General features: G+C 38.9%; 1 long non-coding RNA gene across 5 annotated transcripts; it reads right to left on the reverse strand.

Moving 5' to 3' along the window:
• LOC150045920 (uncharacterized) lies at window positions 1-9,333 on the reverse strand. Of its 5 annotated transcripts, none has more exons than XR_016532750.1 (5): window positions 9,146-9,333; window positions 6,302-6,381; window positions 3,820-3,972; window positions 2,207-2,252; window positions 1-210 (listed from the first exon to the last, which is right to left on the reverse strand). It is a non-coding gene; the product is annotated as an uncharacterized LOC150045920 (long non-coding RNA). The 5 variants fall into 5 exon arrangements; XR_016532751.1 differs by lacking the exon at window positions 9,146-9,333 and adding an exon at window positions 7,836-7,901; XR_016532749.1 differs by lacking the exon at window positions 6,302-6,381.
• Between the last annotated feature and the right edge of the window lie 1,824 nt (window positions 9,334-11,157).

Consider the following 11,157-nt stretch of genomic DNA (forward strand, 5'->3'; position numbering starts at 1 on the left):
GTGATACAGAAATACTTTTCTTCAGTAAAGTTTTCACATTATACATTTAATGGGCAATAGTGTTACATCAATAACCCAATCAATGAAATGATATCTTTGTCATCATACCTGTTTCCTTCAAAATCTCTACATATTCTTGTGCACTTCCTAAAGTACTAGTAGATTTTAGTGGGGAAGCTGTAAAATGTCCAGATTCAAGTTCAGTAGAACCTGTCAAGAAAAATAATTATATTTCTTATCAGCAAAATTTATATTACAACATATAAACATACATATTTTTGGTAAAAAATGTAACTATTGTAAAATATACACTACAAAAAACATGCTATAGATTCAGTATACCTATGGAAACTCCAATGTCATTTTTCACAGAAATAGAAAACTCAGTTTTAAAATTTATGTGGAACCACAGAGACCTCAAATAGGCAACACGATCTTGAGCAAAAAGAACAATGCTGTTGTTATCACTACCTGACTTCAAAGTATTATCACAATACCAGCCTGGTATTGGCACAAAATCAGACACAGAGATAAAAGGAATGGAATACTTAGAAATAACTACACATAGCTACAGCCACTTAAAATAGCAGAAGCATATGTTGAAGCAAAGACTGTCTCTTCAACATCAGTGCTCATATCTGCATGTAGGAGGACAAACTAATGTCTCTCACCCGCAATAAAAGTTCAAAATAGATCAAAGATCTTCAGAATTTCTAGAGGAAAACGTAGGGCATCCATAAGACTAATCATTAAGTAAAAAAGAGCAAAAATTGACTAATGATATTCCCATCTATTTTAAAAGATTATGCATATCAAAGTAAACTACCAGAATTCAGACACAACCTATAGACTAATAAAAAATCTTTGCCAGCTACAAAGAATTCATAGAAACACCTGGAGCAGTGGCTCACGCCAGTAATCCTAGTTACTCAGGATGCCTAGATCTAAGGATCATGGTTCAAAACCAGCCCAGGCACTAAAGTCCTTAAGACTCTTATCTCCAATTAACCACCAGAAAACCAGTGGTTTTCTCAACCAGTGCTGTTGCTCAAGGGGTAGGGCGGTAGAAAGCCTTGAGCTGAAGAGCTCAGGGACAGCACGCAGTCCCAAAGTTCAAGACCCATGACCAACGACAAAAAAAAAAAAAAAAAAAAAACAATTCATGTACAGAATATATAAAGAGTTCAAAAAATAAACTTCTAAACAACATACACTTTAATAAATGGGAAAATAAGTGAACAATTCTCAAAAGAAGTGCAAGTAGTACATGAAGAAATACCCAATATCTTCATTTATAAATAAATATCAATCCATCAGAATGGCAATCATCAGGAATATAAAAAATATTGGTGAGGATGCAGGGAATGGGGCAGAAGGAACTCATATATGCTGCTAGTGGGAATGTAAGTTAATGCAACCACTATGGAAATCAATATGGAGATTCTTTAAAAAAAAAAAAAAACCAAACTAGAAAGGAATGACTGTAGGACCACTCAAGGTCAAATATCCAGAGCAATGTAATCACCATAAAATAGAAGCACTTGCACATTCATGTTTTTTGTTTTGCTTTGTTTGCTTTTTGATGGGTCATGGGGCTTGAACTTGGCCTGAGTGCTGTCCCTGAGAGCTTCAACTTAAGGCTACCTTCCTACCCTTGAGCCAAGCCCCACTTCCCATTTTCTAGAGGTTAATTGGAGATAAGTCTCAGGTCCTTTTGTGGCCCAGCTGGCTTTGAACCTTGATCCTCAGATCTCAGCCTCCTGAGTAACTAGGATTACAGGCATGAGCCACCATGCTGAGCCTCTTTTTTTTTTTTCTTTTTGCCTGTCCTGGACCTTGAGTTCAGGGCCTGAGCAATCTCTCAAGACTAGAGCTCCTACCACTTGAACCTCAGCACCACTTCCGACTTTTTTTTTCTATGTATATGGTACCGAGGAAGTGAACCCAGATCTTCATGCATACTAGGGCAAGCACTCTACCACTAGGCCAAACTCCTGGCCCTGTTTTGTTACTTTTAAAGCAGTTGAACATGAATATACTTATATCATGAACATATGTTATATGTTCAAATGAAAAACATGGTATCTTTCATTTGATTTGTAGACTCTATTAACCAAAGGAAAGCAGTGTTATTTGTGATATTGTTTGCAGTTTATTTTAGAAATCCATTTGTCTAAATATAATTCATAAGTGTTGGCAACCATACCTTCTTCTACTTCTCTAGTTATACTTTTTTCCAACTCTTGCTGCATCTGAAATAAGTCAAATATTATTTTTATTTAAACAGACATTATCATATATTGTGCATTATATCTGAGTGTTTATCATGACCTTTAAATAGGATATTCAGAAAGTACGCCTCACTTGAGGATTGCTTATAAAATGACACACCACATTTTTTAAAATTATGTAAATAAAATTCCAGCTTACTTAACTTTAGGAAATATAAACAAAATATATGCTATGCTTTTTAATCTGATTTTTTAAAAAGTACAATTAACACTGGTCTGGGAGAGGGAAAAGGAGACAAAAACATGAGAAGGGGTATCAATGTACAAGAAATAATGTACCCACTACCTGATGAATGTAACTGTAACCCCTCTGTACATTACCCTGACAAAATAAAAAAACAACAAAAAAACATATTAGTCTATTAAATATATAACATTTCAGAGAGATTTTATTTCATTTTTAAAAGATTAATCCATTCAGCTTTCTTGATTTTTGCCTTTTGCAAAAGTTTAATCAGGTTTTTCACTTTAATAGTGTTTTCTTTTTTTTTATTAGTAGAAGGGTTACATTATATTCATCAGATAGAAGGTGCATTACTTCACAAACATTGATACCCTTTCTCATGTTTTGGTCCCCATTTCCCTCTCCCCCTTTAATAGTATTTTCTCAAAGTGAACTTTGAGTTGTCTACTTCTATAAAGCTGAGCATTTAACTTGCGTTGTATGTTATAAATTTTTCAGTACTGAATATGTAAATCAAACGATATTGTCTTATGAAAATATTGGCAAAAGATTTAAAATATTCTCTGTCTAAATTATGAGCAGTCATTATTAACATGGACATAAATATTTCAGAAAATTTTCTTGTAAAACAGAAATACATAGCTGGAAAGATTGTTTGCTGCAGCATTTCTGTCACAACAACATTCCAGATGAGTTCAATACCAGCTAGAAATACCTCTTAAAGATAATCCTGAGTCTTGAACTCTGGGCCTGGGCACTGTCCCTGAGCTTTTCAGCTCAAGGCTATACAACTTGAGCCATGGCACCACATCCTGTTTCTGGTGGTTAATTGGAGATGAGTCTCACAGACTTTCGTGCCTGGGCTGGCTTTGAACTGTGATCCTCAGATCTCAGACTCTTGAATAGCTAGGATTACAAGTGTGAGCCACTGGTGCCCCTCTACAAAAACATTTTTTTAATCAAAACCTATTTCCTCCAAAGAAGCATTTAATCAACAAATTATTTGTGTTGTAGGCTTATTACAGCAAAATTGAAAACATCAAACAGCTTTGGGACCTACCCTTTTCTGTCTTCCATATATACCCTCATATTCTGTCTTCCATATATACCCTCATATTACCTAAGGAATTATTTTTTAAAAGCACATTTCAGGTAAATTAACATGTGAAAATAAACTGATGTTGTATTGATCTTTTTCCATCTCCAGTTTACAGTCCTCTATTTGGTCATGTTCTACCATATATTTTCTTTTTTGTCTTTATTTTTTCATCATTGGGGATTAAATCTAATGCCTTGATCATGCTAGGAAAACATTTTCCAGTTGAGTTAAATGCCATTACCTACCATATTCTCTTTCTATAACTTTTGAGATTTCCTATTTCTTCCTTTGTTTGATTCTTCTCTAGTTTTTCACATTTCCTTTGTAAAGTTTTCATAAATGACGATTAACTCAGGCTGAAGAGATTAAGGGTTTTCTTTTGCTCTAAGATCATCAATCTGCATAGATAATATATATGGGATAAAATACAGTGAGAAAAGTCTAACACTAAACCAATAAACTCTGATACAAAATATTCATTAAGTGAGATTAAATATCTTGTGTGAGATTCTTACAATATATACCTGAATTACTCAGAAAATAGCATATGGAGCCACAAGCATATTTTATCGCATTCTTAATTTTTGTCATAAAATATTTGCATTTTTTTTTACCAGTCCTGAGCTTGAACTCAGCGACTGGGCACTGTCCTTGGGCACATTAGCTTAAGGCTAATGTGTCACTTGAGCCACAGCACCACTTGCAGCTTTTTCTGTATATGTGGTACCAAGGAATCAAACCCAGTTCTTTGTGCATGCTAGGCAAGCATTCTACCACTAGGCCATGCTTCTGGCCCCTCTTCTTGATCTTACACTACTATTTTTCTATGACAGTTTCAGGTTTTCTTAAAAAAAATATTCTAAGTCATTTTTTGGGCGGGGAGTTTGGCCTAGTGGTAGAGTGCTTGCCTAGCATGCATGAAGACCCGGGTTCAATTCCTCAGTACCACATACATACAAAAAAAGCCAGAAGTGGTGCTGTATTCTCACTTGGAGAAAGCCCAAGGACAGTGCTCAGGCCCTGAACTCAAGGCCCAGGACTGGCAAAAAAAAATTCCAAGTCATGTTTTTTGTTTGTTTTTACCAGTCCTAAGGCTTAAACTCAGGACCTGAACACTGGCCTTTCCTCATGTCTAGCACTCTACCACTGGAGCCAGAGTATCACTTTTAGTTTTTCTATGTTTGTGGTAACAAAGAGTCAAATTCAGGACTTCCTGCATACTGGGCAAGCACTTTACCACTAGGCCAAACCCCAGCTCTCTAAGTCATTTCTTGGTAAAAAGTTTCTTACTCCTTGCTTCCATTTTCATTTCTCATAATTTCTAAGAGACATTTTGGGACATTCTATTAAGTTATTTTTGCCTGTACCAACAAATGCCTTCTAGAATGAGATTTTGAAAATAAGACTCCAATTAATGTAACTGATTCTATCACATAATCCTTTCCTGAACTGCTTCCCCACCCCTATAACAGGATATGAACTCAGGACACCTCACACTTGTTCAACATGCTTGCTTAGCCGGTGCTCTAAAACATTTGTTATGCCTCTAGCCAAGATTTTTGCTGATTTGGAGATGAGAGTCTCAGTGACTTTTCTACCTGGTCTGGCTCTGAAACCCAATCCTCTGGATTTCATCCTGTTGAGTAGCTAGAATTAGAGATGTGAGCTACTAGTACTTTGCACTAATTTGAATTGCATCCTAGGAAGTAATAAATATCCGTGAGCATAAGCAACATCTCCCAGTATAAAAGTTACCTTCTGCCTTAGTATGAAATATATAATTCTAAGTCTAGCTTTTTAATCTCATGGAAACTAAGCTCTGAATTTTCATACTCAACTCTGTCAGCTTTAAAGGTTTCTTAAACCTGTAAGAAAATAAAGAATAAATGAAGTGTTTAAATAGTATTTATTAAGACTTTATATGGATATTTTCTGTTGTATAAAAGAAATTTCTGGGGCTGGTAATGTGACTTACTGGTAAGAGTGCTTTCCTAGCATGCATGAAGCCCTGCGTTTGATTCCTGAGTACCACATAAACAGAAAAAGCCAGAAGAGGTGCTGTGGCTCAAGTGGTAGAGGCACTAGCCTTGAGCACAGAGAGTCTCAGGAATAGTGCTGAGGCCCTGAGTTAAAGCCCCAGGACTGGCAAAAAGGAAAAAGAAAAAGAATATTTTCTAAATTATGGTATTCTCTATTTTTTTCAATCTAATTTAAAACGGTGCTCTTGGAATCGTAATCAGGTAAACAATTTGAAGAAAAATTGTATAATATATAAAAATTTTTAGGTAAAATCAATAAAGAATATAAGTATAAGTACTTAACACGTTAATATAAAATATTGTTATAAAATATTGGCTGTAGTCAGTAGTCAAGAATGAGGAAGGAAGATATTTATGGGAAGCCAGGTGCCAGTGGCTCACACCTGTAAACCTAGCTACTCAGGAGGCTGAGATCTGAGGATCATGGTTCAAAGCCAGCTCAGGCAGGAAAGTCTGTGAGACTTCTATTTCCGATTAACCACCAGAAAACTGGAAGTGGCGCTATGGCTCAAAGTGGCTGAATGCTAACCTTAAACACAAGAGCTTAAGAACAGTGCCCAAGCTGTAAATTCAAGCCCCATAACTGACAAAAAGGTTTAAAAGCTGAACAAATACACATTGGTACCTGGTAGCCCTGAGCTATAAAAAGAAACTGCATACTGAAGGGGACAGAAATGGATCCACATACCTCTAATTTCAATTACTTGGAGACAAAAATAGGAAGATACTGCTTTGAGGCCACCCTGGGCAAAGACCTTGTTTGAGAGGCTAAAAAAAAAGGAGGCAAGGATAGTGGATATAGGTCAATTGGTAGAGAACATGATTAGCATGTTCTAAGAAAAAAGGAAAGAAAGAAGGGAGGAAGGAAGATATCAAAGAGGACTGGGCTGAGGGTATAATTTAGAAGTATGTGCTTAGCACATGAGTTCAAGCCCCTTCCAAAACAAACACACAAACATTAAAGATTAAAGAAATCAAAGTAGAGTCACTGAAGAGGAAAAGAAAATACTCAAAGCTTAATAAGAAAGGAAATCAGGCTGGGTGGTGGCTCACGCCTATACTCCTAGTTACTCAGGAGACTGAGATCTGAGGATCGAGGTTCAAAGCCAGCCTGAGCACAAAAGGACCTGAGACTCTTACCTCCAATTAACCCTAGAAAACCAGAACTGGGGCTTAGCTCAAGGGTAGGGTGGTAGCCTTGAGCTGAAGAGCTCAGGGACAGCGCCCAGGCCAGTTCAAGCCCCATAACTCACACACAAAAAAGGAAATCAGCAAATAATGAATAAAGAACTCATGATTGTTTTAATGAAAAGGTGTTTGCTAGCAGAGATGACAAAATATGATACAAAACCATGTACTAATCCCATGCAGATGCAACAGGATAATTGCATATTATATGTAAAAATTAGGGCTGGGGGTTTGGCCTAGTGGTAGAGTGCTTGCCTAGCATGCACGAAGACCCAGGTTCGATTCCTTGGTACCACATATATGGAAAAAAGCCGGAAGTGGTGCTGAGGCTCAAGTGGTAGAGCTCTAGCCTTGAGAAAGTCCAAGGACAGTGCTCATGCCCTGAGCTCAAGCCCAGGACTGGCAAAAAAAAAATTATATCTGTCACACATGTGGCTATATTATATATGTATTTAAGTGTCATATAGTCTTCATACACACTTAGAAGATAAATATCAAAAAGAAATATAATTCTTGCCAGGCACTGGTGCTCATGCCTTTAATCCTAGCTACTTAGGAGGCTGAGATCTGAAGTTCGTAGGGTTCAAAGCCAGCCCTGGCACAAAAGACTGTGAGACTCTTTTCCCCAATTAACCACCAAAATGTGAAGTGATGCTGTGGCTTAGCGGGTAGTGTGGTAGCCTTAAGCTAAGAGCTCAGGGACAGCTCCCAGGCCCAGAGTTCAAGACTCAGAACTGACAAAAGAAAAAAAAAATCAATTCCACAATATAGTTAATATAGTTTATAATTAACCAAGGAAATAACAGAAAAAAAAATCTACACTAAATCAAGATGATTTGGGGGGCAGGGTGTAGCTCAGTTGTAGAGTACTTGCCCAGCATGTTTAAGTGAAATGAAGTTTGGGGACTGGATATGGGTGGAAGCCCAGCCTGACCCTGGGCCTTGCTGGTGTTCCCACCCAGGCTGCCACAAGAGCTGGCATCGTGGAGAGTTGATCGCTGGCCCACATCAGAGCCATGAAGCTCTGCTCATACCAGGACCAGATGCCAGCTTGGGCCTGGTGAAGCCACCACCCTGTGCAGATCTGAGTGCAGGACCAGCCTGTCCCGGGTCAAGGCCTGGGAAAGGCTCTAACAGTCCTGGAAAGTGGGCGGAGCCTGGATGATGACAGGTAGAACCGTTAGTTGGCCAACTGCCAACCAGTAAAGCCACAGCATCTTGTCTTACCCGAGTTTCCACCGTCCTTTGAAAGATTTACTGGCCCTGGGTAGAAGCTGTTCTCAGAGCTCTCTCTCCACTTTTCCAACGTTGCAAATTGCCTAATTGCCACAGGTTTTCAGAGACAACCACCGCCCCCACCCCCCATCCAAGCCTAAAATAATTCTGTCTGGGTCATTGCGGGGAAAGTTCATCTTCCCCTGCTGAGATGGAAGCATATTCCAAACTTTTTTAATGGTATAAGCCAGGATAGAGTGAAAAAAACTGGGAAAACTCAGGGCCATGAATTCAAGCTTGGTAGTGGCAAAAGCAAAACCAAACAAAAAAAAATAGCCCATAATGTTAAAAAGAAATTAAATGCTACCCAAATTATGCTATGCCAGCTTAATTTTGTATTCCAAGCTCCACTTTATCCACTGTGATTGGACAAATTCAGGTATATAAATGGTTATAGCTCTGCTAGTAAAGATAAAAATTAGCATGGTAGTACTAAGGCTTGAACTAAGAGCCTTGTGCTGTTGCTTGGCTTCTTCCCTCAAGACTGGTGCTCTGCTACATGAGCCATACCTCTACTTTTGACTTTTTGCTGGTTTATGGGAAATAAGTATCTCACAGACTTTTCTGCCCACGGTGGCTTCAAGTTGTGATGGGCAGATCTCAGACTCCTGAGTAGCTAGGATTACAGGCATGAGCCATCAACACCCAGACGCATGATATGTTAGGTTGTATCTAGATATTTCATGGAATAGATTAACAGGTAGTGTCTACATAGATACCAGAATATCTGGATCTGAATCTCCTCTTCCCCAGGGACTAGCTTTGTGATCCTGAACAATTTAACTCTTTGTGAGTTGGTTTCTTCACGCATAACACGGAGCTAGTGATTGTACCTACCTTACTAGAATGTAGAGAAGATTTAACTTAGGAAAGAGACAAAAAAATAAAACAACACTTAGAAGAGAGTATTATATATAACAATATAGATATATTAACTATTTGCTAAAATTGTATCTTTTAAGCAAGTGGCAAATATGTCAATAGTAGAGGTCTTCTCTATCAGATTCGTATCATTCTTCACACAATTGAAAAGGAAGCAAATAGAAAGTATGAGGCCCCACGTACTCACCCGTGACTTCATGTAGCTTTCACCAACTCCACTGACATCAGTACGTGCTTCCGCCTTTAATACATCATAGCTTATTTGCAGTATCTACAGCATCGATGATCATGTAGCACAATGTAAATGGAAGCTCTTAGATAAAGTTGCCTGTAGCTAACATTGTCGCAACCTGCCAGTCCCCCTTAACTGCCGTGACTAGGAGCAAGGCAGTAATGGAGACCGGAATGTGGAATTGAGGTTTGGGGTAGTAGGGGACCTGTAGCCCTCCCCCAGCTTCAAATCCCAAGGTTCCATCCACCAAAGTGTTTAGTTTCATATAGATAGCATGAGCAGAAAGTATGGTATAAACATGGACAGAAGAGTTTTTTGTATACAAGTAGTAGATGACTTCCTTATCTTGGGAATAAAAACTAAACAGTAAACAGGTTACAATTTGAATAAACCTTAGTCTACAGGCTCTTAGGTACTTTAGGGTGGAATTAGCCTACACCCAGGATAGAAATTGAATCCAGTTAAGTCAGGACTGATTGACCTTTCCAGGAAATTCTCTATTTGAGAGTATGTTGGGAGAAGGCCTTCCAAACTCCCAAGCCATTCAGGTCTCACAGCATTTTTCTGGCTCTCACAAAACATGCTAATCACAGACAGTTAAAGGCTTATCCCTGAAAATATTGGACTGTATTGTGAAACTGACATGCACAGATGGCTCACAGTAGTTTATTGATATATTCAGCCCCTCAGAGTGCTTTGTGGGACAAAAACCCAATAGATCTTTTTGTTGCTAGTAAAATTTTCTTAGGAGAATAAGGTACAATCACAAAGCTAATCAAAATGATGTCTGGCTAGCTGAGAAAGGATATGCCAGACCCCTCCCTATCCCTCCACACTAGCAGTGAAATAAAGTCTCGTGGGAAACTCAGAGGTAGATCAACCAAGATTTTTAAATATTCCAGTATTCCTACACTGCTGTAACAGCCCACATACAATTTCTTTTGACTCGTATTATATAACCTTTTCTTACTACCTTCTTTGCCCTATTCTTTCTCAATGTTTCTTGTAGAGGGAGGGTATAGATGTGTGTGTATGTTGATCCTGGGGCTTGGACTCTGGGCACTGTCTGATGGGAATCTGCTTTGTTCTCATAACTCCATGTTGCTCCCTTCTCGGCCCATTCTTTTTTTTTTTTTTTTTTTTTTTTTTGTGGGTCATGGGCCTGGGCCCTGTCCCTGAGCTCTTCAGATCAGGGCTACCACCCTACCTTGGGCCAAGCCCCACTTCCTGTTTTTAGAGGTTAATTGGAGATAAGAGTCTCAAGTCCTTTCGTGCTGGGGCTGGCTTTGAACCTTAATCCTCAGATCTCAGCCTCTTGAGTAGCTAGGATTACAGGTGTGAACCACCGCATCCGGCTTCAGCCCATGCTTTTTATGTATTCAAAGATCCTATATGAAGGACTTGCCTCACCCCACTTGGCCCATTCTTTATCTGGGTAATGTATAGAGGGGTTACAATTACAGGTAGTGGGTACTACTTCTTGAACATTGATACCCCTTCTCATGTTTTTCTCCCACTTTCCCTGCCCCCATTGGCCTATTCTTTCTATGTATCCAAAGGTGGAATACGAAGGATTGACTCCCATCCTGTTTTCCCAGGTGCATACAGAGACAGACAGCCACCAAATAAACTTCCAGACTGCCTGACTTCAGCAGGGTAATCTGACTGTAAACATTCCATCCTGGGCCCAGCCAAAAAGCCCCAAACCCCTTTACCTAATAGCTTTTGCATTAACTTCTGAAGCCTCCTTGCTCAGACCTCTTAATTCTCAGCTCCTTTCCCAGCTTGGACTCAGTCTCCAAGCCCCCAGGAAGGCTGTGTCCCTTTAGTCTATCTCAATAAACAGTCCTAGCCTTTGGAAAATCTAATCTGGCCTGTTTCCTTCCTTTCGTGTCCATTTCCCCAGAGCTCCTTTTGCTCAAGGCTATTACTTAAGCCACAGTGCCACTCCCAACTTTTTCTGTGAT

This window comes from Megascapheus bottae, chromosome 26 (genome assembly GCF_031878675.1).
Source record: "Megascapheus bottae isolate mThoBot1 chromosome 26, mThoBot2.hap1, whole genome shotgun sequence".
Taxonomy (NCBI): Eukaryota; Metazoa; Chordata; class Mammalia; order Rodentia; family Geomyidae; genus Megascapheus; species Megascapheus bottae.